The sequence below is a fragment of the Chiloscyllium punctatum genome, chromosome 20 (genome assembly GCF_047496795.1).
Source record: "Chiloscyllium punctatum isolate Juve2018m chromosome 20, sChiPun1.3, whole genome shotgun sequence".
Classification (NCBI taxonomy): Eukaryota; Metazoa; Chordata; class Chondrichthyes; order Orectolobiformes; family Hemiscylliidae; genus Chiloscyllium; species Chiloscyllium punctatum.
The window spans coordinates 9,965,799-9,973,605 of NC_092758.1; positions in this window are offsets into that span (position 1 = coordinate 9,965,799).

Sequence of the window (7,807 nt, forward strand, 5' to 3'; positions counted from 1 at the left end):
CTCATTCTCTGGGTAAAATTCTACGGCTCTGTAAGTGCCTTACCTGTTTTACAAAATCATACAATTGTCTGTTTAAAGAAGGAACTAACCTTTTTTCATTGTGCCTTTCCTAGCTTTTGAACACCTCCGAGCATTTTGCAGCCACTGCTGTACTTATTAAGTTACAGCCACTGTGGGAATGTGGGAAACATAGCAACTGCATGCACATTTAGAGAAGGTGATAGCCCAATGGCAATATCACTAGACTATTATTGCAGAGACCCACTTCATGTTCTGGGGACATGGGTTCAAATCCCCAAATAGTAGGTGGTGGAATTTGAATTCAGAAAAAATCTGGAATTAAGAGTCTAATTATGACCTTGAAACCATTGTCGATTGTTGAAAAAAACCCATCTGGGTCACTATGTCCTTCAGGGAAGGAAACTGCCGTACTTACCTAGTCTGGCCTACATGTGACTCAAGACCCACAGCAATGTGGTTGATTCTTAACTGCCCCCTGAGGACACCCATTTCTTGTGAATGAATGAATTCAAAAAAGGTTCCTACAAATGGCAAATGTGATAATAAATAGGTACTCTGTTTGTGTGCTAGTTTGTGAATGATAGATATTGACTGGGTCACAGGGAATAATGGTCCTTTCTCTGACAATGAATATGGTGTTAAAATAGTGTCCTAGGATACTTAACATTCGACTGAAGAGGGCCGGTGGGCTCTAACTTTAATATTTGGCCCCTGGTATAGACAGACTGTCTAATAGAGTCATACAGTCAGAGATGTACAGCATGGAAACAGACCCTTCAGTCCAACCCGTCCATGCCGACCAGATATCCCAACCCAATCTAGTCCCACTTGCTAGCACCCGGCCCATATCCCTCCAAACCCTTCCTGTTCATATACCCATCCAAATGCCTCTTAAATGTTGCAATTGTACCAGCCTCCACCACTTCCTCTGGCAGCTCATTCCATACACGTACCACCCTCTGCATAAAAAAGTTGCCCCTTAGGTCTCTTATATATCTTTCCCCTCTCACCCTAAACCTATGCCTTCTAGTTCTGGACTCCCCGACCCCAGGGAAAAGACTTTGCCTATTTACCCTATCCATGCCCCTCATAATTCTGTAAACCTCTATAAGATGAATAAAGACTAAACCGTTTGGGAATTTATTAACTGAAGATTGAAAGATGACCTCATTGAAACACACAGGATTCTTAAGGACCTTGACAGGGTAAACGCTGTGAGGATATTTCCCCTCATGGGAGAGACTAGGACCAGAGGGCATGGTCCCACAATAAATAGCCGCAAATTTAAGATTGAGGTGAGGAGGAATTTCTTCTCTCAGAGGATTGACAGCCTCTGGAACATCTTTCCAAAGAAAGCTGTGAGAGCAGAGTCCTTGTGTATATTTATGAATCTCTACAGGGTAGCCCAACAAGTCCACACCAACCCTCTGAAGAGTACCCCACACAGACCAATTCCCCTACCCTATCGCTGTACATTCCCCTGCCTATTCACCTAGCCTACACATCCCTGAACACTATCAGCAATTTAGCATGGACAATTCACCTAACCCTCATATCTTTGGGCAGTGGAGGAAACCCACGCAGACATGGGGAGAACATGAAAACTCCACACATGAAAACTCCCGAGGCTGGAATTGAACCTGAGTCCCTGGTGCTGTGAGGCAACAGTGCTAACTACTGAGTTACTGTGCCACCCAATGACAATTGTAAATAGATTCTTGATCAATTGGGGATGCACATGAAAGTGGACATGAGGAGTGTTGGATCAGGCATGATCCTATTGAATGGTGAAGCAGTCTTGAGGGCTGAACGACCTACTCCTTATGGCCTTATGAGGGAAGAGCTCAACAAAGCTGTACTCTGAATATTTCACCGTGTGCCGAAATGGAATTTGAACCCCAAAAAAATGGCTAACTCTAATGATGCGAGTGTTACAAGCAGCAGAAAGAGACCCAGCTTGTGTTTTGATCACTGCTATGTTTGCTCACACCATCGCCAGATCGATTTTATCTCGGGCTAGAAGGTAGATTTTGAACACAATCAGAACAGATGGACCGCTGCAGCCTAATTGGCTGATTTTGTTGCTAAAGATGTTTCTGACCCGGCTGCCTGTGTGTCACTGATGTTCACATTCAAGGAACTCAGTGCTCTCTCATTTCATTTGGAGCTGCGGACATTAAAGCAAATCTATTTTTTTGACAGATGGTGAAAAAGCAACGTTGGGAGAAACGGAAGGAAAGATCCCAGCGGTGCAAGGAGGAACGTAGGCAGCACCTCATAGCTAAGGTTGGTCTTTCTTTCTTCTTGGGCTAAAGGAAAACAAACACATTTATATGGCGCCCTGCATTGTCTCAAACCCCAAAATGTTGACGGCCCAAAATGTTGACGGCTAATAAAGCTCTAGGCCATCTCACTGTTTCCTACAGTTAAAGAATATGCATAGGTGGCTCCATGGAATGAGGTCACTTATTGTTTACAAATTCAACAAATGGTAGAACAGACTTGAGGGGCCAAATAGACTGCTCCTATCAATGTCTTCCTACGTACACAGCAAGATCCCACAGACTGCATAGAGCCATAGAGAAGAGAAACAGACCCTTCAGTCCATACAGACCATGCCAAACATACATAATGCAGCTGGGCTGTGAGCAAAGATTCCCACGTAAACATGAACTCTAAAATAAAACTGCAGATGCTACATTTGTGAAACCAAAAATGGAAATTGCTAGAGAAACTCAGCAGGTTTGACAGCATCTGTGGAGAGAGAAACAGAATTAACACTTCGACTCCAGTGACCTTTCTTCTGTTCAGATGCTGCCAGACCTGCTGAGCTTTTCCAGCAACTTCTGTTTGTAGGTGAATAGCCAAAGTCTTTTCCCCAGGGTAGGGGAGTCCAAAACTAGAGGGTGTAGGTTTAAGGTGGATGCAAGATTTAAACGGAGCCTGAGGGGCAACTTTTTCACACGAAGAGGTGTGTGATAATTTAATGTGTTAAAGGTGTTTTCTTTATGCAGTCATGAGGTGAGGGCATTGCTAGCTGGGCAGCATTTATTGCCCGTCCCTAGTTGCTGTTGAGAAGGCGATGGTGAGCTGTCTTCTAAACCATTGCCATTCACATGCTGTAGATTACCCTACAATGACCTTAGGGAAGGAATGCCAGGATCTTGACCCAATGACAGTGAAGGAGCGGCGATATATTTCCAAGTCTGGATGGTGGGTGGCTTGGATGGGAACTTGCAGGTGGTGATATTCCTATATATCTACTGCCCTTATCCTTCTAGGTGGAAGTGTTGTGGGTTTAGAAGGTGCTGTCTGAGGATCTTGGGGGAATTTCTGCAGCGCATCTTGTTGATGATACACACTGCTTTACAGAGTGGTTGGTGGTGGAGGGAGTGAGTGGATGCTTGTGGATGCAGTGTCAATCAAGACCTTTTTGAAAATATGTCAGGGTCTCTGCTGGCTGAGAGAGACTGCCAGTTTTTTGCCCAGAAGGCAGCAAGCCAGTATAAAAGATTATTTTCAATATTACACCCAGTGCAATATTACACCCCAACTATCTTTTACACCAGCTTGAAAAAGACCTGACCTTGGAAGCCATTCTGCTCACACAAAAGGACCACACTCTCCTATAACAATTTAACTATCATTAAAAAACTGAAAAAAAACTAGGGATGCTGTAAATCAGAAACAAAAACAGAAATTTCTGGAAAAGCTCAGCATTTTCATGGTGGCTCAGTGGTTAGCCCTGCTGCCTCACAACACCAGGGACCTGGGTTCAATTCCCGCCTCGGGCAACTGTCTGTGTGGAGTTTGCACATTCTCCCTGTGTCTGCATGAGTTTCCTTTGGGTGCTGCGGTTTCTTCCCACAGCCCAAAGATGTGCAGGTTAGGTGAATTGGCCATGCTAAATGTTAGATGCATTAGTCAGGGGTAAATGTGGGTAATGGGTCTGGGTGGGTTGCTCTTCAGAGGGTCAGTGTGGACTTATTGGGCCAAAGGGCCAATTTCCACACTGTAGGGAATCTAATCTAATCTTGTGGAGAGAAATCAGAGTTAACCTTTCAGATAGTGACCCTTCCTTAGAACTGAGCTTTTCCAGCAATTTCTGCTTTTGTCTGATTTACAGCATCTACAGTTCTTTCAGATTTTATGATAATTAAATTGTTCTAGGGGAGTGTAATCCGTTTGTATGAGTAGAATGCGCTTCCAATGTAATGTCTTTTTCAACCTGGTTCAAGAGATAGTGGGATCTCAATATGCTCCGAGTGTAATATTCACTTGAAAATGATCTTTTATACTTGCTTGCTGGAAAAGCTCAAGAGATCTGGCAGCATCTGTGGAGAGAAATCAGTTCACGTTTTGGGTCGAGTGACCCTTTCTCAGAACTGAGATGCTGCCGAATTTGTTCCTAATTTAATCATCATGGCAGATTCATGCCAATGCCATCTTTTTGAGGAGTTTCTTCAAAGGTAGCTGGTCTATTTCATTTGCACAAAAAAACTGAGCTGACCTTTTAAAATGTGAAATCGTTCAGAAACGGATGAGTAAAAGGTAAGGTTGCCTCAGTCCTAATGGACCATAGGGGCGATCTCCCCTGAGGGACAGTACAGTGGCTCAGTGGTTAGCACTGCTGCCTCAGCACCAGGCAGCCGGGTTCGATTCCACCCTTCGGTGACTGTGTGGAGTTTGCACATTCTCCCTGTGTCTGCGTGGGTTTCCTCTGGGTGCTCTGGTTGCCTCCCACAGTCCAAAGATGTGCAGGTGAGGTGAGTTGGCCGTGAAAAGTTGCTCATCATGTTCAGGGATGTGTAGATTAGCTGTGGGAAATATAGAGATTGGTTTGGATGAGATGCTCTTCAGAGGTTTGGTGTGGATGCGATGGGCCGTATGGCCTGCTTTCACAGTGGAAGGATTCTATGATGATGATCTAAATGAGACACAGACAAGGAGAAGACCAGCTCTCTCCCTTTCACACATTAATTCACACCCATTTTACATCTCTTTTTCTCTTCCTCCACCACCAACAACCCCTTCATCTTTTGCACAGGGTTTCTGCATCTGCCAAACATATGTAAAAAATTTCCAATACCTTTCAGTTCTGATTAAGAGTCACATTGGACTCAAAACCTTAGACTCTGTTTCTCTCTCCACAGATGCTGCCAGACCTACTGAGTTTCTTCGGTATTGGATGTAGCTTTGCTCACTCAGCTGGAAGCTATCAACGAACACATTGATTTGGACTCAATTTACTACCCCCTGAGAAAAAGAACAGGAAATGGCATCATCATAGGAAATGACATCACCACATGAAATTACATCACCAATCCAAAGACACTCAAATATATAAATAGAAAGCAGGAATCATCAGCAGTGCTACATCTGGTGGCTCACTGAAGATGTTACTGAGTAGGGTGACAAAAGTCTGAAAATGAACCTTCCAGCTCAGCGAGCAAACCTACATCCAGAACCTCAATCTGAGCTACAAATTTTCTCAAAAGTCGCTTTCTTCAGTATTCTCTGTGTTTGTTTTAGAATTCTAGCAACTGCAGTATTATGCCTTTTTTATGTGTTTGTGGTAATGCAAATAATCTTGAAACCATAAACTTCACTTTGTAAGAAACATTTGAACTTAGTGCGTACCTAGACTATAAAGACACTGGAGCAGAAATTAAGACATTCAGCCCATTGATTCTGCTCTGCCATTCAATCATGGCTGATTAGTTTCTAATTCCAATCTGCTCCTTTCCCCCCAAAACCCTTGATCCTCTTGACACTCCCTATCTATCTCAGTAGTTGGTTGACTGCACCAAACCAAAACTTGACCACATGATCTTTTTTTGAACAGGGGTTACTGGATCCGGTCTCAGGAGGTATCCCATCACAGCATGAACAGCAGTTCTCCAGGTTCCAGTGTGGTCTGGCTCAGCAATACAGCATGAAAATGAAACAGATCGGGAGGATAAAGGAACAGCTGAAGGAGCAGGTTGCTGAATATCTCAAAGGTAAAGGAAAACAGACAGCAGGTTTTACGGAATTTAATGACTCCAAAAAGCAAGGAAGTGTTGCTACACCTTTGCAAGTTATTGGTCAGACCACATTTGGGGGACTATGATCATTTCTGGGCACCTCATTTAATGAAGGATGTTAAAGCACTGGGAAAAGTGTTAAAAAGATTTACTAGAATGATACCAGGAATAACGGATTTTAGATACAAGGAAAAATTAGAGAAATTGGGTTGATTCTTCTTGGAGCAGAGAAGATTAAGAGGTGGATTAGTGGTGCTGGAAGAGCACAGCAGTTCAGGCAGCATCCAAGAAGCTTCAAAATTGACGGTTCGGGCAAAAGCCCTTCATCAGGAATAAAGGCAGTGAGCCTGAAGCGTGGAGAGATAAGCTAGAGGAGCGTGGGGGTGGGGAGAAAGTAGCATTGAGTACAATGGGTGAGTGGGGGAGGGGATGAAGGTGATAGGTCAGGGAGGACAGGGTGGAGTGGATAGGTGGAAAAGGAGATAGGCAGGTAGGACAAGTCCGGACAAGTCATGGGGACAGTGCTGAGCTGGAAGTTTAGAACTAGGGTGAGGTGGGGGAAGGGGAAATGAGGAAACTGTTGAAGTCCACATTGATGCCCTGGGGTTGAAGTGTTCCGAGGCGGAAGATGAGGCGTTCTTCCTCCAGGCGTCTGGTGGTGAGGGAGCGGCGGTGAAGGAGGCCCAGGACCTCCATGTCCTCAGCAGAGTGGGAGGGGGAGTTGAAATGTTGGGCCACGGGGCGGTGTGGTTGATTGTGAACTTCAACAGTTTCCTCATTTCCCCTTCCCCCACCTCACCCTAGTTCTAAACTTCCAGCTCAGCACTGTCCCCATGACTTGTCCGGACTTGTCCTACCTGCCTATCTCCTTTTCCACCTATCCACTCCACCCTCTCCTCCCTGACCTATCACCTTCATCCCCTCCCCCACTCATCCATTGTCCTCTACGCTACTTACTCCCCACCCCCACCCTCCTCTAGATTATCTCTCCATGCTTCAGGCTCACTGCCTTTATTCCTGATGAAGGGCTTTTGCCTGAAACGTCGATTTCAAAGCTCCTTGGATGCTGCCTGAACTGCTGTGCTCTTCCAGCACCACTAATCCAGAATCTGATTTCCAGCATCTGCAGTTATTGTTTTTACCTCGTTGAATTTAACCCTACTGCGAATCCTCTTGCAAGGATGCCTTCCTTGAAGAAGTTTTCCTTCTCTCTCTACAAGAATCTCAGGGAGTCCCTCTCCCACTGCAACTCCCAGGTCATTTCCTCTGCCCTGAAGCTCTTCAACCACGTCGTGAAACAAACTCGCTACCACAGCCACATTTGCTTCCTCAGTGCCTGCATCCGTAACCAACTCATCCCACACGGACTCCGGACCACCTTTAAACCAGCAGAGTTCGGACCCGAACAGGACAAACAGTACAGACTAAAGATTAAGAGGTGGCCTAGTTGAGATGTTCAAAATTATGAACCATTTTGACAGGATAAAGAAGGATATTCTGTTCCCCCTAGTTGGTATATCAGTAACTAGGGGTCACAATTTCAAGATTTCAGCAAGAGAGTTAGGAGGGAGGTAAGGAGAAAAGTCTTTACTCAGAGATGGGTTTGGAATATGCTGCCTGAGAGAGGCAGATTCCATTGAAGGTTTCAAAAGAGAGCTGGATATATATTTGAAAGGGATGAAGTTAGAGGGCTATAGAGATAGGGCTGGAGACTCGGACTAGCTGGGTAGCTCTTTTCTGAGCCAGTACAGGCACAGGGG